The sequence below is a fragment of the Lissotriton helveticus genome, chromosome 11 (assembly GCF_964261635.1).
Source record: "Lissotriton helveticus chromosome 11, aLisHel1.1, whole genome shotgun sequence".
Lineage (NCBI taxonomy): Eukaryota > Metazoa > Chordata > Amphibia > Caudata > Salamandridae > Lissotriton > Lissotriton helveticus.
This window is the reverse complement of record NC_136072.1, coordinates 1,046,719,576-1,046,744,390: the sequence shown is the minus strand read 5'-3', so window position 1 is coordinate 1,046,744,390 and position 24,815 is coordinate 1,046,719,576. Positions and strand designations below refer to the sequence as shown.

At 46.1% G+C, this 24,815-nt stretch overlaps 1 protein-coding gene across 8 annotated transcripts in view; it reads right to left on the bottom strand.

The window, feature by feature from the left end:
- Positions 1 to 24,815, bottom strand: part of RNF34 (ring finger protein 34) — a 310,787-nt gene that overhangs the window by 173,954 nt on the left and 112,018 nt on the right. For 2 of the 8 annotated variants that reach the window (XM_078667517.1, XM_078667519.1), the window contains one exon: positions 20,876 to 21,017. The exons of the other annotated variants lie outside the window; for them this stretch is intronic. The gene's annotated coding sequence lies outside the window, so the exon portion shown is untranslated. The remainder of the gene's footprint in view (positions 1 to 20,875; positions 21,018 to 24,815) is intronic. 8 annotated transcript variants of the gene reach the window in all.

Here is a 24,815-nt window from a genome sequence, read left to right as displayed (position 1 = left end):
ACAGTGCGTCCTATTATACAGTTTCTGTTGTTTTTGATCTTAATGTTTCACTTGACAAGGGCTGGTCAAGATATGGGACTGCACCAATTATAAATGTGAATATAAGAATTTAAGGTTTGATTACACAAAGAGGTGTGCAGGTGATCATAATTTTTTGAATGTCTTTCTTTACCCCCACATGGCCAGGATAGCCTGTCTGACAGCACTTAACATTTACAGTATGTTTGCCCCTACGAGAGTACTAAAATAGTCACTAAATAAAATGGACTAGAAGAAACCTTTCACAAATCTTTTTTAAAGGAAAAAGAAAGTGAATAAAGGGCAATGTCACCTGATGGGCTGCAATACAAATCTATACAAAAACTGGATCTGTGCATTTAAGGGCCTCATTGTACACCATGTAGCACATCATGCCCCACGGGTGACAGGTCAGTTCCATTTTTAAAGAAAGATGATCCTGGGTGACTGGAAGAAAATGCTGTATCCCTTGTTTTATGGGGAGGTGGGAGGGTTGCATATGACTAGGATGAGGATTCCCCTGGAAGATAACTAGGATTATAGGTAAGTAACTTTCTTTCACTTCCAGGGGATCCTCGAATATCATAAGCAGTGAATAGAATTGCATGCCCTTTCCACAAAAGAAGTGGACAAGACAAAATGGATCAACTATCTCCCAAAAAGATTCCTCAGGGAAGTTAGCCCTTTGAGCATCCGGTCAGAAGTCCGAATCCCTATAGTAGCTTCTTGTGAATGTATAAAGACATTCCCAGCTGTCATCTTTATATATTTCTCATATAGGCACATTCCTTAAAAAGCGCCATTGTTGGGCCTTTCCCTTTTGTGAAATGAGCTTTAAGCCTATGAGGAAGAGGTGTGTTAGCTAGTTGGTGAGATCGTAAGATGCACAATATACTGTCCATTTAGAAATGGATTGTTTTTATTTGTGGGTAAACTGGTTCTTACAGGCCCATAATTTACAAATAGACTATTTGATTGCAAAATATCTTTTATTTGATTTGAGCATATTTCCAAAACTATTTAAATTCAGTGTATGAAGAGCTCTTTCTACTGGAATTGAGAAAAGATGAGTGTTAAAGAAATTGCCTGGTTGACATGAAATGGGAGAAACCTGAAGGGGTAATGGATCCAGTTTTTTGTACCCAACCTGCGTGCTGAGGATGAGTCGATGTCACCTGTTCTTGGAAATGGGAAACCCCTTACCCATTCGTTCGATAGCAAAAGAGTGTACCAAGGCAAGTAAATGTAATCATAATCCATGTAATGCATCCAATGCTAGTTTAAGACAGTCGGAAATATGGACGGAAACTCTTCAATTCTCAAGAGTTTATTTAGGGTCATGAATAGTAAAAAGAAAAATGTAATTTTGTGAGGCACAGCCAACACGTGTTTTGCCCCCTGTGGCCCATGAGCCTAGGAATTTCTCAAGGCGTCTTATCTTTTAGTATGCACAGATGTAGAATAGTGTCTGGTTCGAGTCTAGATCAGTCACTTCTATATTAAAGCGATCAGAACTTAATAGTTCATCGTAGTCCAACGGTAGTAAGTTCTGATTTGGGCCTCTCGTTCCTAGATCTTACAGAACTTATAGATGATATTAGATGTACAGTTGGATTAAGCATTAATAACAGATTGGGACATTTCAAGGGAAGCGTGGCTAACAGGGCAAGATGGCGGACACACTCTAATGAGGCTCTGCACTGCTACCCTTTTATCCAGCATTAATCCTCAGTGCTGTCAGGCATCTGACGCTATTGACTACGCTACTTTGATCCCCTAGTCACCTTGCATCTGCTGCAGCCGCCTTCAACGCAACATTTGGTGACCAGCAAGGGGAGTTTCGGCAAGGGCCTTGGGTTGCAGCTTCTAACTGCATGGTGACAGACTGGCGGCGACAGCAGTGGTTTGATTAATGCAACGGCTTCTGAGCCCCGGCTGGTTTCTGGACTGATCGAGGGAGTGCCCTGCTGGCCTGTGCCACGGTGCAGTACGGAGGCAGTGCTGCTATGGGGCGCTCCTCGGTGTTCCTGGGCAGACGAGACTCCTGCGTGTTAGTGCCTGCATAGCGTGGCACTCACGCCAAACAAGCGAGAGACACTGGCCGGGACCAATGCTGCCTCAATGCAGCGCCACAATACAGATGAACAAGGACAGCTGCGGTGCCGCCACGCCCCTCCCCGATCTGCAGTGGCTCAGAGGAGCCCAGAGGCCTCATCGGCCCTGGGCGGAGCAGAGAATTAACCGGAGAGTGGGCGATGCTGTGGAGCTTGAAGAGTGGCCCGAGGGCTTGTTGCCCAGCAGGGACCCTGATAAAGACCCTCAACAGCGTGCTGTAGCCGTGGTCTTATTTGCGTGTGGCGGTGTGGTCATTGGTGGGGCTCAGAGGCTGCACAGGGCCTGGACCCTTGACGAAGATGCCAGTAAAATTGCCTCAGTGGTGACCTCGGCTGGTGACTCGGGCACTGGCTCTGCCAGGCTGTCTTCACCCGGATTCGTCCCATCTAACTGCTCTTTCCCTCCCCTACCTCGCACAATAGCGATGTCCTATGCCCAAACACTATGCGACTGGCTCCTGCACTGGAACTCAGACATATTGTGAACCTGCAAATCTCATATGCATGTATACTCCTTTTACTCACCGCTGCACAATCTACATGTTAGAATAGACTGATTCATTAGGTCAACCAACCTATTCCCCACTAGCCTGCAAGTGGACTACTTAGAGGGTACATGCTCTGACCACAACCCCCAATTCCTACAGCTTGTATGGGAGGTAGGTACACCTGCCATCCCCTTGTGATGCCTCCAAGCTGCAGCACTAGAGTACTCGCCACTTTGCGCCTCTCTCAGCACTGCCATCACGGATTATTTTGAGTTGAATAGCAACTCTGTCCCAGATAGATTGATAGAAAAGGACGGCTTTAAGGTGACCATCAGAGGGCATTGTTTGGGGTGGTAATGGAATATTCGCAAACAGCTTGATGACGACATTTCCCGTATTGAGAACACGCTTCTACGACATGAGACCCGATCGGTACATGACCGACTTATGCCCACTGGTTAGCGGAGGCGTGTTGCAGACATACCTCACTACTGGAACAGTTGCGATCTCTTAATTATACTGCACATTCATCTGGCACCCATGCATCGTCCGATCACGCGGGCCGGTTACTGGTGTGGCTGATAAGCCAGGATCAATCTAGACACCCAATCCTTTCGCTGCACTCATCTACTGGACGCCTCCTTCATACCCAACATGACATACATGCGGAACTGACACGCCACTACACCTCACTATACCAGTCGATCACGGAAGCTAGTCAGGACCGCCTCAAGGCATTCTTTCCAAGGTACACTTGCCCAACATCACGCCTAAACAGCGGGTGGAACTTGATGAACACAATGCTTTCTCTTAAATCCAAGAGGCCATCAGGGCCCTAGAAACTCAAATTCCCGGGGCCAGACAGCCTACCAGCCTTTGCTGGTCCCGCAACTACATGCCCTTTACCGAGAGTCCTCATCAGCTTCCTGCCTTCAATAGTAACTATGTGAGGCCCTGCTCATCTCCTTACGTAAACCAGATATGATTGCACCGCTCTGGGCTCCTTCCAAACCTTTGGTTTACTCAACACAGACTACAAAATACTGGCTAAGGTTCCTGCAGGCCACTTAGCACCCTTGGTCCCGTCGTTGGTTCATCCTGACCAGAACAGGTTTGTCCCGGCTCTCAACACCTCATTACATTTATGCCGATTCTTTTGTGTATTTAAATATTCTGCCGATCGATAGCCACACACCAGGTGCCTGGTATTTGAACTCGAGAAAGCCTTCGATTCCCTGGAATGGAACTTCTCATTTGCCATCCTGCCTCCAAAAAGTCAGGAGTCTCTTTCTTCGCTTGATTCAGCTGCTCTACACCCAACTGCTAGTTAGAGTCAGAACAGGCTCCAACATATTGGACCCAAATAAAATATGCAGGTACACCCGCCAAGTTTGCCCACTCTCTCCGACACTTTTCTCCTTAGCCACAGAACCCCTTGTCGCAGCTATGTAGACCCTAAGTGAGAACTGGGGCATTCCATTGGGAGAAGTCACCCACAGGATACCTCTCTATGCCAACGACCTTCTCCTGTACATATGCCCTGTTCCTGATGCTATAAACCAGATACTTAATGGCTTCGCTGCTCTTACGGATCTGAGGGTTAATTGGGCCAAATCGTGCCCATTTCCCTTTACCCCTGCATATACCGACCATACCTTTGTCCTTAGTGGAGATCCCATACTGTGGCAGCCTGACACATTTCGATATTTGGGAGTAAGGGTGTATCACCAGCCAGCTGACTTATTCGATGGTAACCTTAATTGAGGGCTATGATAGCCATCAGGTCTCAGATGTCCTTCCGGCGCACAATTCAGCTGTCTGTGATGGGCCGTATAGCCCTTTTCAAAATTGTGGTCCTACCCCAGTTGCTCTATTTCGCAAATTTGCCCACATACGTTGCCCATCCCTTCTTTTGCTCTTTTGAGGGGACCATGAGAGAGTTCATTTGGAGTAACTGATGTTGCAGGGTGGCTGCCTTGGTCTGTAGGTAAACTTTATTTACCACAGACCAAGGAAGGCTTGCAGTGACGAACATAGAACAATTTTACCTTGCCTCCCAACTCCAATGGGTGGCCAGTTGGGTGGTGGTTTTACATCTGTCAGACACTGGCGCACTGTTTCTGGCCTACACTCTCCCAGAGATTCTTCGACTATTTCACTCATGCAATTGCGGGAAACCACCAGTCACTGCTTCTTAGAATTGCATATTGATGTTACCGTTGAAGTCTGTACCTCACATGATCCCATATGCGCCAGTGTTACCACTACTCGGCACACCTGGAGGTTGCACCATCACTACACCTGGGGAGATCTCCGCCTGGCTAGAGGAGGCTTTACACACCCTAGGGGAGGCTAATAGGGGGATGGTGCCCTTGCGCCTTATGTAGTAGAGAGAGTTCCCCCAATATACTTTCAGGTCCAGAGGGGGGAGAAGAGAAAAACTCAGCAAAAGGGGTTACCTCTGACTAGACCTATATTCCTTTATCACAAGAATGTATCATAAACATTATAGAGAAGGATGCTCTACGGACAACTGAAACCTGTGATTTTTTCAAAACATTATTTTATTATTTTTCTTTTTCATTTTTTGTTTATCACTTTGACTGTTTATACATGAATATAAGTTAATTTTATAACATGAAAAGAGTTCATAAATAACACACAATCTAGACAAGTTATAGATTCCATAAAGTGCAAATGAAGCAAATAAATCCCTAACAATTCATCTTATCCTGTTAGCATTCCCTCTATCAAGCATACTACTACATATACTTTCATTCCTAAAAAACATTTATAAACATACTAACAAAACCTCACATAAAACTAACACAAAATATATTGAGTAGATCTCTATAGATGTAAAGGAAAGAGGTTCTAGGGCTTGGTCATTTTCCGATCTATACAGTATCAAAGTTGAAAATAGTAAAGAGGAGAGTTTCCAAGATTTTAGCATGTAGAACACCCAGTGTGGACCAAAATAAGACTCAGTTTGTTGTAGGTGCATATAACATCTGAATTTTTTTTTAATAATGGGTACTATAAAACTTTTCACGCAGAGACAGCTGAAGAAAACCTTTTTGTCCAAAAATACCCTGTCACAGAATCTGCGCCCGATCTGGCCCACTGTTAATTTCTGGCCTCTATGATAAAATCATATGACATCATCTACCAGGTAATCCCCTAAGAAGTTTAACTGTTAGTTTATCTTTGTGCAAAATTCAATAGAGACATCTAATAACGCTGAAAATATTTTCAGATGTTATTTGCACCTGCAACAAACTGTTTACATTATAAAGTCTACTAAACAGAAGACCACGAACTCTCGCTGCCAACAGAAATAGGTAATTTCCTATTCCTGCACTTTAATGCCGGCGTGCCTTTAGCAGCGTATTTCATTATTCTGCTTCTACCTAAAAGGCTCCTGTCCATTACACATGTTTTTTCCAGTTTAATAACCTGACTAAAATTGTCACTTCACACACAGACTGAGTCTTATTTTGGTCCACACTGGGTGTTCTACATGCTAAAATCTTGGAAACTCTCCTCTTTACTATTTTCTATTTTGCAAAACTTGTTTTGAATGAGATTGTATACTATAGCATGCATCAATTTTCATATAAGATAAATAGATTGATCTAGTTAGACGATTTTGATAGGAGGATGCACCACTATAAAGCCGTCCTGTAATATTCTTTGATTAAAATAAGCAATGATAGTTTTCACTATTGCTTCTTTTTATTTTTCAGAAATTGAAGAACCCCTTGTTTTACCTGATGTATTTGTATTTTGTCTGAACTGTTTGTTTTATGATTTGGCCCTGAGGAAGGTGATTTAATTAGCAACTGTCACCGAAACGTACGTAGGCCGTACTCATCAAAGACTTGGACTTGTATCACGACTTTGATACTGTATAGATCGGAAAATGACCAAGCCCTAGGACCTCTTTCCTTTACATCTATAGAGGTCTACTCAATATATTTTGTGTTAGTTTTATGTGAGGTTTTGTTAGTATGTTTATAAATGTTTTTTAGGAAGGAAAGTATATGTAGTAGTATGCTTGATAGAGTGAATGCTAACAGGATAAGATTAATTGTTAGGGGTTTATTTGCTTCATTTGCACTTTATGAAATCTATAACTTGTCTAGATTGTGTGTTATTTATGAACTCTTTTCATGTTATAACATTAACTTATATTCATGTATAAACAGTCAAAGTGATAAACAAAAAATTAAAAAGAAAAATAATAAAATAATGTTTTGAAAAAATCACAGGTTTCAGTTGTCCATAGAGCATCCTTCTCTATAATGTTTATGATAAATTCTTGTGATAAAGGAATATGGGGCTAGTCAGAGGTAACCCCTTTTGCCCTTGCGCCTTATGACACACTTGTAGAGGCAGAGGGCCTACCCCCCGGGGCCAATTTCTTCTGCAAAACTCATTACTTGCGGCATTAGGCCACAAATGGTGTGACATGATGTGGGAATATCCATTGCACCTTACTATACAGTACTTAAATGTCATATGGACAGGCAGACATCTCACACGTTAGTTTGCGGATTCGCAACACCACCATACAGCTACACCAGTCTTGCCTTTGCAGGGACACTGGTAGGAGGATCTGGCCCGTCCCTGCAAGGACAAAGAGTGGGTCACAATATTTGAAAGACTGATACGCGCCCCTTGCAATGTTTGCTTCAGCCTCATTCACTATTACATTTTTCAAAGAGTTTAACTCATTTGTGTGAAGATAAACAGCTACTGTCACCGAACCGACACAGATCAATCAATCAATCAATCAATCAGGGCATTTATATAGCGCACAACTCACCCAGAGGGTCTCAAGGCGCTAGGGGAGGGGGGTCCGCTACTGCTCGAACAGCCAGGTCTTGAGTTGTTTCCTGAAGGCGAGGTGGTCCTGGGTCAGGCGGAGGTGGGTCGGGAGGGAGTTCCATGTCTTGGCGGCGAGGTAGGAGAAGGACCGTCCCCCTGTGGTGGCTCTTCGGATGCGGGGGACGGTGGCGAGGGCGAGGCCGGTTGATCGAAGCTGTTGTTTGGGAGCGTAGAAGTTGAGGCGGCTGTTGAGGTATCCTGGGCCTTGGTTGTGTAGGGCTTTGTGTGCGTGGGTGAGGAGACGGAAGGTGATTCTCTTGTTGACCGGGAGCCAGTGCAGGTCTCTCAGGTGTCCGGAGATGTGGCTGCGACGGGGGATGTCCAGGATGAGTCGTGCTGAGGCGTTCTGGATCCGCTGGAGTATCTTCTGGAGTTTGGCGGCGGTTCCGGCGTAGAGGGAGTTGCCGTAGTCCAGACGGCTGGCGACGAGGGCCTGGGTGACCGTCTTCCTGGTCTCGGTGGGGATCCACCGGAAGATCTTACGTAGCATGCGCAGGATGTTGAAGCACGACGAGGAGACGGCGTTGACTTGTCTGGTCATGGAGAGGGAGGAGTCCAGGATGAAGCCCAGGTTGCGTGCGTGGTCTGTTGGTTGGGGTGCGCTGCCTAGGGCGGGAGGCCACCAGGAGTCGTCCCAGGCAGAGGGTGAGGATCCCAGGATGAGGACTTCCGTCTTGTCCGAGTTCAGTTTCAGGCGACTGGTCTTCATCCATTCGGCTACCTCTTTCATCCCTTCGTGAAGGTTGGCTCTGGCGGTGGCGGGGTCATTGGTGAGGGAGAGGATCAGCTGGGTGTCGTCGGCGTAGGAGATGATGTTGAGGTTGTGCTGGCATGCGATGTCTGCGAGGGGGCTCATGTAGACGTTGAAGAGGGTTGGACTGAGCGAGGACCCTTGAGGAACGCCGCAGATGACTTCGGTGGCTTCAGATCTGAACGGGGGGATGCGGACTCTCTGTGTCCTTCCGGCGAGGAAGGAGATAGCCCTAGATGTCGCTTCCCAGGCGCTGACCTCCTTGTCAAGATGGGGGCTTGTCTACTCCTCACTACTTACTGGCGAGGCATCACGACCCAGCTGTCTACCTGCACAGGGTGCCAAGCGATGCACACATGGGAAGTACCTATCTTGGGTCTCTTTCATATAGATAAGCGGTAGAAGGACACCTCCCACTTCTTTGATCTGGGCATGCTGACAGCTAAATACCTATTCATGAGAAGCTGGAGGACAATCAAGTCTCTGCCCCTCGTGGCCTAGAGGCAATCGCTCCTGGTGTGGACCCAGGCTGAGAGCACTGCATTGTACAGAGAAGATAATTTAGAGCTGGGTAAATTCCCCATAGCTGTCAACTGAGACACTATATTGCATGACTTTTAAAGCAAAATGCACCAGACTCCCCCAGCGGGAGAGGGGGCGGTAGATTTGGAGACCTGACATATTATTTCGCATCGGACACACAGAGCGATGATTGGTACTTCCATGCTCAACCCGCATCACAATCAAGATTCGTTGGGTTGGTTGTTGGAAACATGAGTATTGCTGACAAATACAGGTGGCTGGTTGGGGCGGTGGAACGCTGGAAACTTTAGTCTGGCCAGTTTATTTAGTTTGAAGTCCCTTTGCTGTAAATTCTATGAATCATTTGCACCTCTGCCAACCCAATATGCTGTGGAGGCTACAGTAGGCCTAACATGAACATTCAGCAGAGACTCCACTGCACTGAGGTGCACATACACTCTGTTCTGTATGTAATACCAAATGCCTTTTTCACTGCTACACATAGCACTATTGTGTATTACGCACTCTGTAGCATAATAATGCTGGCCAATGGTTTACATGCTGTACTTCTGTACGAATGGCAATGTAACTTGTCTTGACATGTCAACTCTTTACCCCTGTTTAAAATTTAATGAAATAGATTCAAACAAAAAAATTGATTGAGGCACTTCAGACAGGCAGATGATAGTCTCTCCTCTGAAGCATTACATTTGCGTCATCAGCATCAAAGATTACGCCCAAGTAGTGTATCTTTTGTACCCGGAGAGCCAATCGGCTTTTTCAGGTTGATTTGAAGAGCCAATTGGGACAGGGTGTTCAGACCCATTTGAAAATGTTTCGGAGCTCATCCAATGGCACTGCCTTTATTAGCCAGTCCTCTAAATAAGGGTAGATAAAGATTTTTGGTTTCCTCAGATGTGCTTCGACAACGGCCACACACTTGGGAAATGTTCAAATAGTTGACTTCAATATAAAGTCCTAGCATTTGGACTGAAGTAATGCCAACATCCTGAATGTTTCTCTCCTAATGTATGTGTTAGTTATTCTGTGATCAAGAATAAGTCTGAATTCTTTTTTTGGGACCCTTTTTATGAACTAGGCAGTAACTAGAATAAATCCCTGTTCCTTTTTGGGGATTGGGACCCTCATGCTTCTGTTGTACAATGTTCATTTACCTTCAAAGCGAATCTGATGACAACAAGAAGTCTTCTTTTGTGCTACAGTGGTGGGAGAAGGAGACTTGAACCAAAGAGACTATCCATTCTAAACAAAATTCAAGACCCATCAGTCTTATCAAGCACCACTCTTGAAGATGGACTATACTCCCCTCCCCCTACCCCATCCTGCCCCTCCCTCCAGAGTAATTAACATAGACAAGAGGTAAGACGGAAGGGTGAAGTCAGGGACTTTCCTGCAGCCACAAATGGTTGCTGGTGACTCCTTCCCTGTGAGGGCTTACATGGTCGGCATGGCTGCATCTGATGGAATTGCAGATGTGACCGTCTTGAACTCTCTGTGAGAAGAAGCTTCCATCATATAGTCTGTAGCACTTCCTATATTCCTTCTTCTCAAGACCAACTGCTCTTAATGTTTCGATTTCAGTTTTCATGCAGCTCATTTCGTTATACACATGTGAACCGAAGAGTGAGTTTCCTGAAAATAGCAGAATCAGAATACATTTTTGAGCATCAAGTTCCAGTCTATTTAGGCCCAACAAAACTTTGACTAAGGTAAACAGCTTGTCAATATCCAGTGAGCAGCAAGGTCTGGTGTATCTGCTGCTCCACTACCAACTTGGATGGAGACAAGCATACCCTAATTAAGGATTCTTGGAAATCGTGCCTGCCTACATTTGGCAATCCCTGTAAACATTTGAAGAGTCCCAAAGTGATCGGTCATATCTTCTCAAAATTGCAGTGGCACTGGTAGACTTCATCACTGTTCCACACATTTTCCTTCCCATTGAATCCATACTCCCAATTTAATTTTCGTATTTTTCCTTTTAGGTTTTCAATGTTATGCTCTATTAAACAAATTCATACGGTATATTAAGGTCCCTTCTACCAAAGGCTCTCTGATTGCTTATTAATAACAAACACAGCATTCACAATTCAGTAAAGGAAGACATGGGGCTATCACAATATAGATTTGAGTGAAGACTGCTTCTTCATTATAGTCCAGACAATAACACTTGTGGTGGCTTGGGAGATAGTGACTGAGTCAGAGACTCAATCCTAATTTGTTAGGCCTGAAACATTCTATTAATCAGACATTTTCTACAACAGCAGCAATAATAAATTCCCAGCATGAGAGAATGTAAATTACTTCTTGTACAACTTCAAACAGACTACACTTTCCCCATAGCTTGCACTAAAGAGAAACAAAATTATTTTCTAATGTTCTATTTGACCCACAAATACTTATTTTAGCTGAAACTTGTAATTCATACAGAATGCTAATTAGGGATGTCAATCCTCCACAAAATCCCTCCACAACAGCTGGTGCGGTTCCCTCCGTGCTTGACCAGAGCAACTCGAGCCGATAGCTGGTCAAAAATGCTGGCCATTCACTCCAGAAAACAAGATATTGCCAACAGCACTTCAATGCTAGAAACACATTTTCAAATACAAACTTCCCAGCTGTGTTGGTCTTGTACAGTGCTTTGAACTGCATTCTTGCTCAGAATGAGTGCCAGTACAATTCCTTCAATGGAGTGCAAAAGGACTTGTTCTTTGCAGCAACTAGGACAGCTATCTTTAAGGCTGCCATTGTGTCTGGGAGGGTTAAAAGAAGGGTTATTTGCCGGGCGCACAGCGTTTTTTTAAAAAGTTTTTAAGGTTGTATGGATCTCCAGAGTATCGCCTTCTGTCTGGAGGCGTAATGTACTGAAATAAGGGCTGCACTCTCAACACTGAGAGATGTCCTCTAGGATCCAAAAATGTCCTTGAATCAAGGTTTCACAAAAAGATTATGACTCTACTCCAAAAGTTGTAGTCTGAATGTTTTATTCACATGTGTTCATAGCTTGTTATGTTCACAAGCGTTTGCTGCTGTTCCTGTTCCATTAACATTTTGCACTCATACCATCCCAATGCATTTCGGCATTTCCATTATGCCTTCATCTGGGGATATATTTCTAAAAACGAAGAAATACTTATATTTTACATCATGTAACAAATAGTTCGTAGACTGCCTAATAGATGCTAAATAATTATACAACAACGAATTTATGCAGTGTGAGTGGTTAAAAAACTGGTTTGTCACAATGAAGGTGATATAACGTGAAAGAAAACGATTATAGTTAAAATAATAAAGTCTAAAGTGCAAGGTAAAATAACATGTGCGTGAAGTTGCTAACTCGTGCTGGTAAGAAAATAACTTGTGCATTTCAGCTGCTTAACTAAAGTAGACGGAGTGCTGTGAATTATATACAAATAAAAGCGAGAATTTAGCATGTGAAACTCCTAAGCTTGACATTAATCAAACACCTAAGTGTCTGGGAGGCCATTCAGCAGGACGTAATCCTTTTGGCTGAAGTTGTTAAAGCTGGTTACAAAAACAAAACAGTAGCTGACTCTTTAAAGCAGGGACAATGTGAATCCACTGATGCTCCCTACACCAGAGCCGAATTGTTAGCAGAGACTATTGGTGGATGTAGAGGAAGGAAAGAGGTTAGGTGTAACAGGGGGAGGAATTCATCACGGTATGATGAACAACCCTTAGTCTTTGGGCTACAGTATCATTTTTGGCACACCAGTGTGCTCCTAAACGAATACTTGCTTCTTTAGGCTCATATTAAAGAGTATTCCTTAACAAAATGTTCTGGCTTTTAGAGAAAGATGTTTATTTCTTCCTCAATGTATCCGTAAGCACTATACTTAGTCCAATGCAGACCTTCCGAATCTGTCCTCAGCTAGGAATGAACACATACTATGGCCTTTCACTGTGGCCCTGGACAGTCCTTGATTAATGTGCTTTATTAGGTTTGGGTATGGTTTACTAGTGGAGCCCTCAGACCATCAATAGTATTGCACTCTAACTTTTAACTCCCTAGGAGAAGCCAAGTTGAGAGGTCAAAGCTAACTTCAGAATGCATTATTGGTTAAAATTTCCATATAGCATGGCACACAACATTCAGAATGAATATCCAACAGGTGCTCTATTTTTTGTAATCAATAAGTAAAAGGCACAGTTTTAATTATGAAATGAGAAGAAAATGAGAAGGTGCTAGACTTGGAGACAGCTACAACAACATATGCTTACTTAGCGTTTATGCAACTTCAGGCAAGCACATTCCGAAACCAGGCATGATGATTGCAAAGTGGGGACAGAAAGGCATGAGACTTGGTTTCCCTTTCTCCCAGGATAGCTTTCACCATTCCAACCACTTGGTATTCTGTTTTATGGGAGAGGGCTATCGACGTGCATGCTTTGAAGTCGCATGACCTATGGTGACTCCGAATGGGGTGATGCCATCGCAGGTACTCCGTGAATGGAAGGTGGATACCCATGGAGCTGGAGTTTCTTATGATGGTTGGCTTCCAGCTGATGGTGCGGGGGAAATCTAAGCTAACAATTTAACATAGTCAGTAGCCCAATTAACCAGGGCAGTGGTCCAAATGTGCAAACTTTGGTGTATCTCGGGCAGACATTGGGAGTGTTGTTGGAGGTGGGGCCAAATTAGAGAGAACTGGAACCTTGACACAACATGACATAAGGAGAAAAGGAAAGATGGCGACACATATGCTTTTTTAAAAGCCTGTAACACCGCATCACTCACGCATGAAGGGGAGGTTTGCTGTGATTTAAGGATGATCCATTTCTCTGGGGGGGGGGGGGGGTATTAAAGTAGAGCACATCCTTTATACACAAAGGGTTAAATGAGGAATCCAACCAAGTTAGCTCTTGTATCAAAAGTACTCAAGGCTACATTTGAGGCTTTGACCAGGAAGGTGAGTGGAGTCAAACAGGCCTTGACAAAGACCAATTAAAAAGCGGGGACCTGTGCACACTCCACAAGTGCAGACTTCACATTTTAGTGTTCTCTTATTTGAGGCGTTACATTACTATTTCTGCGTCCCTCAACCAGTTACACTCAAATGTATTTTGTTAGGTTGCAGGAACAAGAGTTTTATTTTGTTTTGCAGGTGTATGGGGTGCCAAGATGCAAAATGTTATGGTTTTTATCAGATTTTCACAGCTGCCTGTTGGGTGGACAGGATAGGATAATCACAGATGCTGTTTTAGAGCAACTATGACTGATACCTGAAATCTTTTGCCATGCAGAAAGCCATTTCTACTTTAATATTATAAACTGTAACTTATTGCCGGGCCTCGCTAGCTGATGATCTCCTGCTCTCTTCATCCTTCTAACCCTTTCTTGCAACAGCTTATTGAGAAAGCCATTTCTACTTTAATAATATAAACTGTTACTTATTGCCGGGCCTCTCTAGCTGATGATCTCCTGCTCTCTTCATCCTTCTAACCCTTTCTTGCCACAGCTTATTGCTGTTAGGGGTATGAAGGTGTCTTCTATTAGCGTAGATTAGGGACAAGGGCACATATATATATATTTTTTTCATTTTCTAGTAGTGAATCTTTCTAGTGGGAAATTCTGATATGCGACGGAAGCCTTCCACACGGTCTCCCACCTCACCCTATGCACAAGTCTTCGTGACAACGGCATCCGCGGCAGACCCCCAGAATGGATCTGCTCCTTCCTTACCGGCCGCACACAGTCAGACTACCACAGTTCCACTCTGAACCCGCAGAGATCAGCTGCAGAGTACCTCAGGGCTCCTCCCCACTCTCTTCAACATCTACATGGCCCACTTACAGCCATCGTCAGGAACCACAGACTCAATATATTCTCCTACACAGACGACACCCATCTAATCCTCTCCCTCACCAACGAACCCACATTCACCAAGAACAACTTTCACAATAAAATTAAGGCGGTTGCCACCTGGATGAAGGGCAGCTGCCTTAAATTCAACTCAGATAACACCGAAGTACACATCTGTGCTCCAACTTCTCTGCCAGGAACGACTTCTGGTGGCCCACAGATCTTGGACCCCACCCTCCCACATCCATAGACCATGCACTAAACATTGGCATCATCTTGGACTCCTCACTCACCATGAACTGCCAGATCAACCAAGTCTCATTATACTACTTCCACACGCTAAGCCTGCTCTGAAAGATCTTCAAGTGGATCCCCACCAAATCCAGAAAGACGGTCCCCTATGCACTCCTCAGCAGCAGAATATACTACGGCAACGTGCTCTACGCCGGCATCATCCAGAAACTCCTCAACAAATTGCATTACATTCAGAACGCCTCCACCAGACTCCTCTTCAAAATCCCCTGCCGCAGCCACATCACCGGCCCCCTGAGAGACCTCCACTGGTTCCTAGTCAACAAATGAATCATCTTCAGTGCATAAAGGTATGAAATGCACAGCTGTTTTACATACATGGTCAGTGGGTAAAGTTGGTCATACAGTGGAAAATAGACATAGCCCCTGCACTGACCTAACATGGGGAAATATAGGCTTAATTGAGAGCTACATATTTTGTCCAAGTAAATCAAACCTGGAAAATAAGTGCACTCTGATGAACCAAAGTATCCGCAATTAGTGGTGGTCACAAGGTAAAAGCAAGACTCTGTTGCATTCTGGTAGAGTGGACCAAAGAGGCAGAGATGGAAACGAGCTCCTTTGAGAGCATCAGGAAAAGCACACTTACAAGATGTATTCTAGCAGCTCCTGCAAGCCTATATGCATGCCCTATTCCCACAGCTACTGATCATGCAATAATAGAGTATCACATTACGTGACAGTGGTCACCAAATTATTCAGTACATTACAGGATTATATAGCTATTCTTTATGATAAACAGTCACCGACACCAAATGGAGCCCTAAACGTTCATGGCATAATCCTTGTTAGGTAGAAAATTAATGCAGTCTCCAATATCTTTATCAGGCAATTTACTGGACAGCGTGGTAGCTGTAGTGTACACCACAGTAGTCCGGGATCAACTGACACAGAGCCTTAAACATTCACATAACCACACAATCTTTCATAAAAGAAGGCGCAACGGACCATTCCTGAATCAAGGCGCAGGCCCAGCCAAGATACCACAGGAAATAAGGAAGACAGCCAGATACAGTCACACATACTATTCAAATGCACAAACACTCCACATGATGTTATAAATGCTGTCCCTTCATTCCCCAATGAGCACAACATTAATCTGTATGTTTCTAGTAACTACGAGGTTTTTAAATACCATCTCCTCAGAGCTGGGTTTAATGTTCATACACCTTTTAAATAAGAAATGGTACTGCAAAACGGTGTTGTAGATTACATATGGATTAGTAACAAGCACTTTACGAATCAAGATATCAGGCCTTAAACATGAACTCAGATGTGCATAGTAAACAAGAGACGTGACGTGACCTATGGATTTACATTTTAGAAAGCAGGCATTGAAATAAATTGCAAAAAATGACTGTGTTGGGGTATCGTAAAGGATAGCTGAAATATAAACCTAAAAAAATGAATGACCTGCCCAAGTACCAAGACAGCCGATTTAAACTAAGGTGTTTTAAAAAAACAGATAATATAATGGCAAACAAACACAGCCCAGTGTTAAGTGCTTTAGTTGGTGCAACAAAAGTGCAAAATAAAGTCCAATTTTAGAAAAATAATGATGGAACCAACGATTGCAAGCTATTACAACAATATACCTCTTTTCCAGTCTGAGGGGAAGGACATTTTGACACCTGAGCTTTAAAGTACGTTTGAGGTCATACTTAAGATAAAGCTATAGAGGAGGTAAGCTGCTCGCCAATATGCCGCTGACATGATGGAAGCCATCAAAGAATAAAAAAATGTACTAAGTCACCGAAAAAAACTAGAGGACTTAGCTTACTGATAGTAGGCAAAGGATGGGAACTAAACAGTTATAAATAATATTCAACCGACACAAATATGTGGGACATTTATTTTAAGGACCCTCTTTAAAATAACCGCTGCTTCGAAAAAAGTTGCAAAGAAAACAACACTTGGCATGATCAGTGAAACAAAGCATTTCCATGCCAAAGAGTCAATCGTTCTTTACTGCCGTATGAAATATTCAGATGTGTAGTTTTTTTTTTTTTCTGCATTAAACATAATTCTCATAAATCCGGGTGAAATCAATCAGTCAATCAATCAATCCATTTGTAAAGCACACTACTCACCCGTGAGGGTCTCAAGGCACTTGGCAGGGGGAGGGGGCTGCTACTGCTCGAACAGACAGATCTTGAGAAGTCACCTGAAGGTCAGCAGGTCCTGGGTCTGTCGTAGGCGGAAAGGGAGGGTGTTCCAAGTCTTGGCAGGGAGGTGGGAGAAAGATCTGTCGCCGGCGGTTGCTCGTTGGCTGCAGGGGACGGTGGCGAGGGCGCGGTCAGCGGAGCGAAGCTGGCGGTGCGGGGTGTAGAAGGTGAGTTGTTTGTTGAAGTACGCTGGTCCGGCGTTGAGGAGTGCTTTGTGAGCGTGGGTGAGGAGCTTGAAGGTGATCCTCTTGTTGACGGGGAGCCAGTGCAGGCCTTTCAGGTGGGCTGTGATGTGGCTGTGGATGTCGAGGATGATGCGTGCAGAGGCGTTCTGTATGCGTTGTAGTCGTTTCTGGAGTTTGGCTGAAGTTTCCGCGTAGAGGGCGTTGCTGTAGTCCAGCCTGCTGGTGACCGTCCTTCTGGTTTCGATGGGATCCATCTGTAGATCTTGCTGAGCATACTGAGGGTGTTGAAGCAGGAGGAGGAGACAGCGTTGACTTGCTGGGTCCTAGACAGCGATGAGTCCAGATGACCCCCAGGTTGCAAGCGTGGTCGGTGGGCATCGGTGCAGCTCCGAGTGTGGCCGGCCACCATGAGTCGTCCCAGGCAGAGGGGGGGGTTCCGATGAGGAGGACCTCCGTCTTGTCAGAGTTCAGTTTCAGGCGGCTGTTCCTCATCCATTCGGCGATGGTCTTCATACCTTCGTGGAGGTTGGTTTTGGTGGTGGTTGGGGCCTTGGTGAGAATGAACTGGGTGTCATCGGCGTATGAGATGATGTTGAGGTCATGTGATCGGACGATCTTGTTGAGCGGTGCCATGTAGAAGTTGAAGTGTCTCGGACTGAGGGACGATCCTTGGGGTACACCGCAGATGATCTTGGTGTCTTTAGATCGGAATGGAGGGAGACGGTCATTCTGGGTTCTGCCGGTGAGGAAGGAGGAGGTCCAGTCCAGGGCTTTGTCGCGGATCCCTGCGCTGTGGAGGCCTGTGCATAGGGTGTGGTGGCAGACGGTGTCGAAGGCGGCCAAAAGGTCCAGGAGGATGAGGGCCGCGGTTTCTCCGTTGTCCAGCAGGGCCCTGATGTCTTCAGTGGCGGCGATGAGGGCTGTTTTGGTGCTTTAGTTGCTGCGCAATCCGGACTGGGACGGGTCCAGGATGTTCTTTTCAAGGAAGGAGGTAAGTTGCCTGTTGACAATATTCTCGATTACTTTCGCCAGAAATGGGAGTAGGGAGATGGGCCGGAAGTCCTTGAGGTCCTTGGGGTCAGTCTTGAGTAGGGCGTTGATCTCTGCACGCTTCCAGCTCTCCGGGGAGGTGGCGGTCTCGAAGGAGTTGTTGATGATCTTGCAGAGATGTGGTGTGATGGTGGAGCTTGCTTTGTTGAAGATGTGTTGTGGGCAGGGGTCTGATGGTGAGCCGGAGTGGATGGCGTTCACGATTTTGATGGTGTCTTTGTCGTTGACGTGGGTGCAAGAAAGCAGGGGGTCAGTGTGGCTGGGGCGCGGTGAGTCTGAGGTGTGGGTATCCATCAGGGCCTAGTTGTTGAAGCTGTTGTGGATGTCTGCAATCTTGCGGTGGAAGAAGGTGGCTAGGGAGTCGCAGAGGAGTTGCGATAGCAGGATGTCGGAGTTGGCGCTGGGGTTGGAGAGTTCCTTCACGATGTTGAAGAGCTCTTTGCTGTTGTGTGCGTTGTTGTCGATGCGTTCTTTGAAGGAGGTCCTTTTGGTGGTTTGGATGAGTTGGTGGTGTCTGCGGATGGCGCTCTTGTAGGCTGCATTGCTGTCCGGTGTCTGTTCGTGGTGCCAATTCTTCTCAAGCCTGCGGCAGACCTGCTTGGATGCCTGGAGGTCAGCGGTAAACCAGGTGGCCTTTCTGTCGGTGCGTCTGTTAGAGGGTTTCTTGATCGGGGCGAGAGTGTTGGGGCAGTAGTCGATCCATTGCCTGAAGTTGCGGGCGGCCGTGTCGGTGTGTTTCAGGCGAGGGTGGTGTTCAGCTGGTCTTCGGTGAGTTTGCTCCAGCAGCGGCGGGGGGCCCGTTGTGTGTGGTGGGGCTCGGTGGCCTTCTCGAAGGTGAAGTCAATGCAGCGGTGGTCGATCCAGTGGAGTTCAGTGGTGTGGCTGAAGGTAACGCGGTTGCTGGCGGAGAAGATGGGGTCGACTGTGTGTCAGGTGGAGTGGGTGGGAGTCGTGATGAGCTGTTTGAGTCCAAGGTTGGCAAGAAGGGTGGTGGAGTTGCTGTTGTTGGTGTTCGAGGTGGAAGTTCAGGTCACCGAGGAGGATGAAGTCCGTGGACGCAAGGGCGTGCGTGCTGACGAAGTCAGCAATGGAGTCGCTGAACTGTGGCCGGGGTGTCTGTAGATGAGGGTTCCTCTGAGGGTGGTGTTGGGGCCTATGTGGATCTATAAGTGCAGGTGTTCGGCGGTGCGGAGGGTGTCGTCGGTGCAGGTCAAGATTCTGAGGGTGTTTCTGTGGATGATGGCGATTCCTCTTCCTGCTCCGTTAGTACGGTCCCTGCGGGTGATCTTGTAGCCGTCAGGAATGACTATGGCAATGTCGGGTGCCGAAGAGGGGTTCACCCAGGTCTCCGTCAGGAAGGCGATGTCCAAGGAGGAAGAGTCGAGTAGGTCCCAGAGTTCGATGGCATGCTTGCGTGCAGAGCGAGTGTTGAGTAGTATGCATCGGAGGTTGTTGCGACCTGCCACGGTGCGCGTGGTGGGGGCTTGGAGGCTGGTGTAGCTGCAGTTCCAGCAGGAGAAGGGTCCTTGGGGGCGATTCGGGGTAGCCAGGAAACAGGTGTGTGAGCAGCCGGCCTTGAGTGCGTGGAGGGTGCTGGCACATCGTGGCGTTCGTGGGGGGAAGGGGGACTGGCGCTGGGCGCGGTCCAGGCATGGACGGACGCAGACGGGCTTGCCTTAGACGCACCTTCGGGCGCGCCAGCGGTGCACCCGCTGCACCCATCCTCTCTGTGGCCGAGCAGCAGACGCCATAAGAAGGGGAGGTGGGAGGGAGGAGCAGCTGGGAGGCGAGAGCAGAACGAATGGGCAAGCAGGGGGCGGGGACGCAGTGGCAGGAAACAGGAGAGCAGAACGGGAGGAGAATACAAGGGCAAAAAACAGTGCAAAAGGAAATACAAGTAATAAAACAGAATAAAAACAGAATTCAATAGAAAAACAGAGTGCAGAGACCCAGCAGAAGGCAGACAGAAAAAGGGACAGAGCGAGTACCCCAATACCTACGGCCCACCACTGGGCCACCAGGGATGAGGCGCAGGTGGTAGCCTGTGGGTGGAGGAGGGCCTCAAACTCACAGCAGTGGCAGCAGCAGCAAGGTCAGGGGCGTGGGCAAAACAGGTGGTGCTGTGCGACGTGGGGAGCCACCGGCCTATTATTCCTGAATACAACACTCAGAGGGTGAAAGGCAACTAGTTAGGTTTTGTAAGGTGTCACTGTATGACCTTGCCTGTTCAGACTTGAAACCACTTAACTAACGAGCAGCAAACTGTGGCTGTTACTTCTTGAACTGCACATGTACTTAAGGACGTAGGTGAAACTCGCATTCTCCGTGCACCGTTGCTAAGCAACATGGCAGATGAGGGCACCCCAAGAAGGTTTTCATGGTGTAGGTCATCTAGTATGTCTTCTAGAGCTTCTTCCAGCACTTTCCCTGGTACCAAGGAAACAGACTAGGTTTTCTCTGGACCACAGATTTTAACAGTATAAGCCTATGATGTTTTAACTGGTCATACTAACACAATATCTTTTTATGACTTACCCGTGTCTTCCTCTGAAGAGTTGGCACGCAGATCTAAATCGTTGAATCAAATACATGTCACTTTCCAATCTGCTCTGCCTACCGCAAGCTCTCTGACGTAGGATGAAAATTTTGTTCTGTCTGATCTCTAACAAGAGATTCCCTGTGCAAACACAGAATTAGATGAAGGAAGTAGCTCAGCTGAAGTTGGGTTAACACACATTCCCTAAACATGAATTCACTCGGAATGTTAAACTAGCAATGCAGATTAACGATGCCCCCAGTTCTGAGGCGTCTTTAAAAAGGGGGTATATAGGTTGGTCGAACCTGCCAAAACTGATGAGACTGCAGGTGATTTAAGCTTTTTATCCGATTTAGAACACTCAACCTAATGATATTCTTCCTCAATTACTTTTACCATCTGTATTACGTTCTACTGACGCTAGTGTTTACTCTATCGCAGGCTTCTCCAACAAGTAGCCTGTAAACTGCCAGTAGCTCTTCACCAAACTATTAGTAGCTCTACCATGCGCACTACAGCCTACTAAATTATAAGTTTGCTTGGTTGAATTAATATATGCAAACCAAAATTGAAAAGTGTGCATCAGAGGCGAAAATATGTGTTTGGTTTTTTTAACTCGTACACTGTTTGGAACAAAATAGTTCAATTTGAGTCAATCAGTCAATCAATCAATCAATCAATCACTTGTAGAGCGCACTACTTACCCGTGAGGGTCTCAAGGCGCTGAGGGGAGGGGGTGCTGCTACTGCTCGAAGAGCCAGGTCTTGAGGAGTCTTCTGAAGGTGAGCGGGTCTTGGGTCTGCAGCATCTGGGTCGGGAGGGTGTTCCAGGTCTTGGTGGCGAGGAAGGAGAAGGATCTGCCACCGGAAGTAGTTCGTTGGATGCGGGGGACGGCGGCGAGGGCGAGGCTGGCGGAGCGGAGCTGGCGGGTGGGGGTGTAGAAGCGGAGTCTGCTGTTCAGGTAGGCTGGTCTGGTGTTGGGAGTGCTTTGTGTGCATGGGTGAGGAGTTTGAAGGTGATCCTCTTGTTGACGGGGAGCCAGTGCAAGTTTCTTAGGTGGGGTGTGATGTGGCTTGCGTTGAGGATCAGGCGGGCGGAGGCGTTTTGGATGCGTTGCAGTCGTCGTAGGTGTTTGGTCGGGATTCCTGCGTAGAATGCGTTGCCGTAGTCCAGCCTGCTGCTGACGAGGGCTTGGGTCACCGTTCTTCTTGTTTCGGTCAGGTTCCACTTGTAGATCCTGCGGAGGGTGTTGTTGCAGGAGGAGGAGATGGCGTTGACCTGGTTTGACATGGAGAGGGAGGAGTCGAGGATGAATCCTAGGTTGCCTGCGTGGTCCGTGGGTGTCAGTGCTGTTCCCAGTGTGGTCGGCCACCAGGAGTCGTCCCAGGCAGAGGGGGTGGGGCCGAGGATGAGGACCTCCGTCTTGTCAGAGTTCAGTTTCAGCCCGCTGTTCTTCATCCACTTGGCGACGGCCTTCATTCCCTCATGGAGGTTGGTTTTGGCGGTGTGCGGGTCCTTGGTGAGGGAGAGGATGACCTGGGTGTCGTCGACGTAGGAGATGATGTTCAGGTCGTGCTGGCGGGCTACTTGTGCGAGGGGGCCATGTAGAGGTTGAACAGGGTCGGGCTGAGGGATGAGCCCTGGGGTACGCCGCAGATGATGTCGGTGGCTTCGGATCGGAAGGGTGGGAGGCGGACTCTCTGGGTTCTGACGGAGAGGAAGGACGTGGTCTAGTCCAGGGCCTTTTCCTGGATTCCGGCTTCTTGGAGGCGTGTCCTTAGTGTGCGGTGGCAGACAGTGTTGCCTGCGGCTGACAGGTCCAGAAGAATGAGGCTGATGTTTCGCCGTTGTCTAGTTGGCGCCTGATGTCGTCTGTGGCGGCGATGAGGGCTGTCTCGGTGCTGTGGTTTCGCCTGAATCCATACTGGGACGGGTCTAAGATGTTGTTGTCCTCGAGGAGGCGGGCTAGTTGCATGTTGGCGATTTTTTCGATGACCTTCGCCGGGAGAGGGAGCAGGGAGATGGGCCGGAAGTTCTTGAGGTCCTTGGGGTCCGCCTTGGGCTTCTTGAGGAGGGCGTTGATTTCAGCGTGCTTCCAGTTTTCCGGGAATGTCGCTGTCTCGAAGGTGAAATATCATGTGGCGTTGGGGAGGCTTACTACTAATATAATTACCTTGGTGCCAGGGACATCGCAGCTGTGGTTATTATGTATTACCCACATAGAGGCATTCAACATTGACAATGCATTTTCTGGATTACTACTGGCAAACGTGCCTGATGAACTGAAGTGATCATTGCTAGTAATCTTGCATATTGTGGTCACTAATGTATTTCCTTCTGAAGTGGTAACTTTTACAACACTAATAATATTAGTAGCTTGGGATGATTTCCATTGAACCCGAGTAGCTCCCATTACATAAAGGTTGGAGACCCCTGGTCTTATATTTTCCTTCCAATCAGCTATGAGATTTTTTGCTACAATTCTTCATTTAAGTAAATGAAAGCAGACATCCTCTACTAGTATTCACTAAAGTCTAGAGATTGGACATACAAGCCTATCATAGCCATGTACCCAATACTAAATCACCATAAACATGAATACCAACATACCAACAAACATTTCAAAATCATTTCAGGTCTCAAATTAACACAGTGTCCAGTCACCAAATATCATAGAACAAGACTCACGTTCACAGTCAGGCAGGGGCAATATCTTTTTTTTATAACAAGCACAATGCAAATGACTATCAAACCAGAAAGGTGACAAAGGAGGAAGGGGACAGAGAAACGAGGGAATATTTTGTTGTGCATAAATATCAGACTTATAGCCTAGGGGGGCTCACACAATCATAACAGGACTTAAGCTTAGTCAAACCGCAGGCACTGCATCTAAGCCTGAAGCAAAAATTCCCAGATTTGGGTGAAAAGGCCTATTTATTCCTCAACTCCATAAATCGCAAGCTGACAGGTGGCAACCCTTGCCATTCATATTGGCCACTCAACTGTACTGGGAACAGAAGGTCTCCAGCAGTGGTTAATAGATTTTTGCAGCTTCTAGCACAGACGCCGGTGCTCAGCTGCCATGGTTTGCAAGAACAACCCCTCCACAAATGTCATTTAGCAAAGCTAGTCTTTCAGAGGGAGTAAAAGATTTATATCCAGGTGATGATGACCATAGTCACATTCTCTTGAAGCTCGTTTTTCTCCTTTAAATGACCAGACTAGTATACATAGATATCAAAGATTGTAAAATCACTTGCATTTAATTACACTTTCGTGAAAGGAACCTGGACACCTAAATCTTGGGGACCCACCTCCCCTGGTTCCACCTTTCTAGCATCTAACCTATGGCGGATATCAGGTACTCTGATCATAGTTCTACACTGAAAAAAGTACTGACAAACGTGGCATAGTTTGAATTGCAGTGATAAATAGGAACAACGAACAGCTGGAAAAGAATAGTTTGTGAACTGTTCTTCAGAGAATTAGAACAATGTAGTAGGGTAAATTGAAATATTTACTAGTATTCTGCAAGTAAGTAATCATGACATTTTGAAAAATGTCTTGGAATAGAGCAAAGATGTAATGTAATGGTATAAAACTCTTAATAAAATGCGTACGTTAGAAATCAATTTTAAATTTAGTTTTGGTGGCAAGGGCACCATTTAGATCTTGTTAAAAATCCTATTTATGACTGTGTTGGTTAACATGAACTTGAGGGATAATGTGGTTATGGGCTCAATAACATCGATGACTGAACAGATAAAGGAACTATAAACCCTTGCCACCAAATATACAGTAGTGAGTGATGGTTGGATGTCCCTCCTCACAACTAGTGTTTTCTAACACCATGAGCTCCCTCACTGCTTCAAATTCCCAATCCCTCTCTAACTGAAGTGAGATCCTAGAAGATAATCATCCGAAAAAGTCTGAACATGG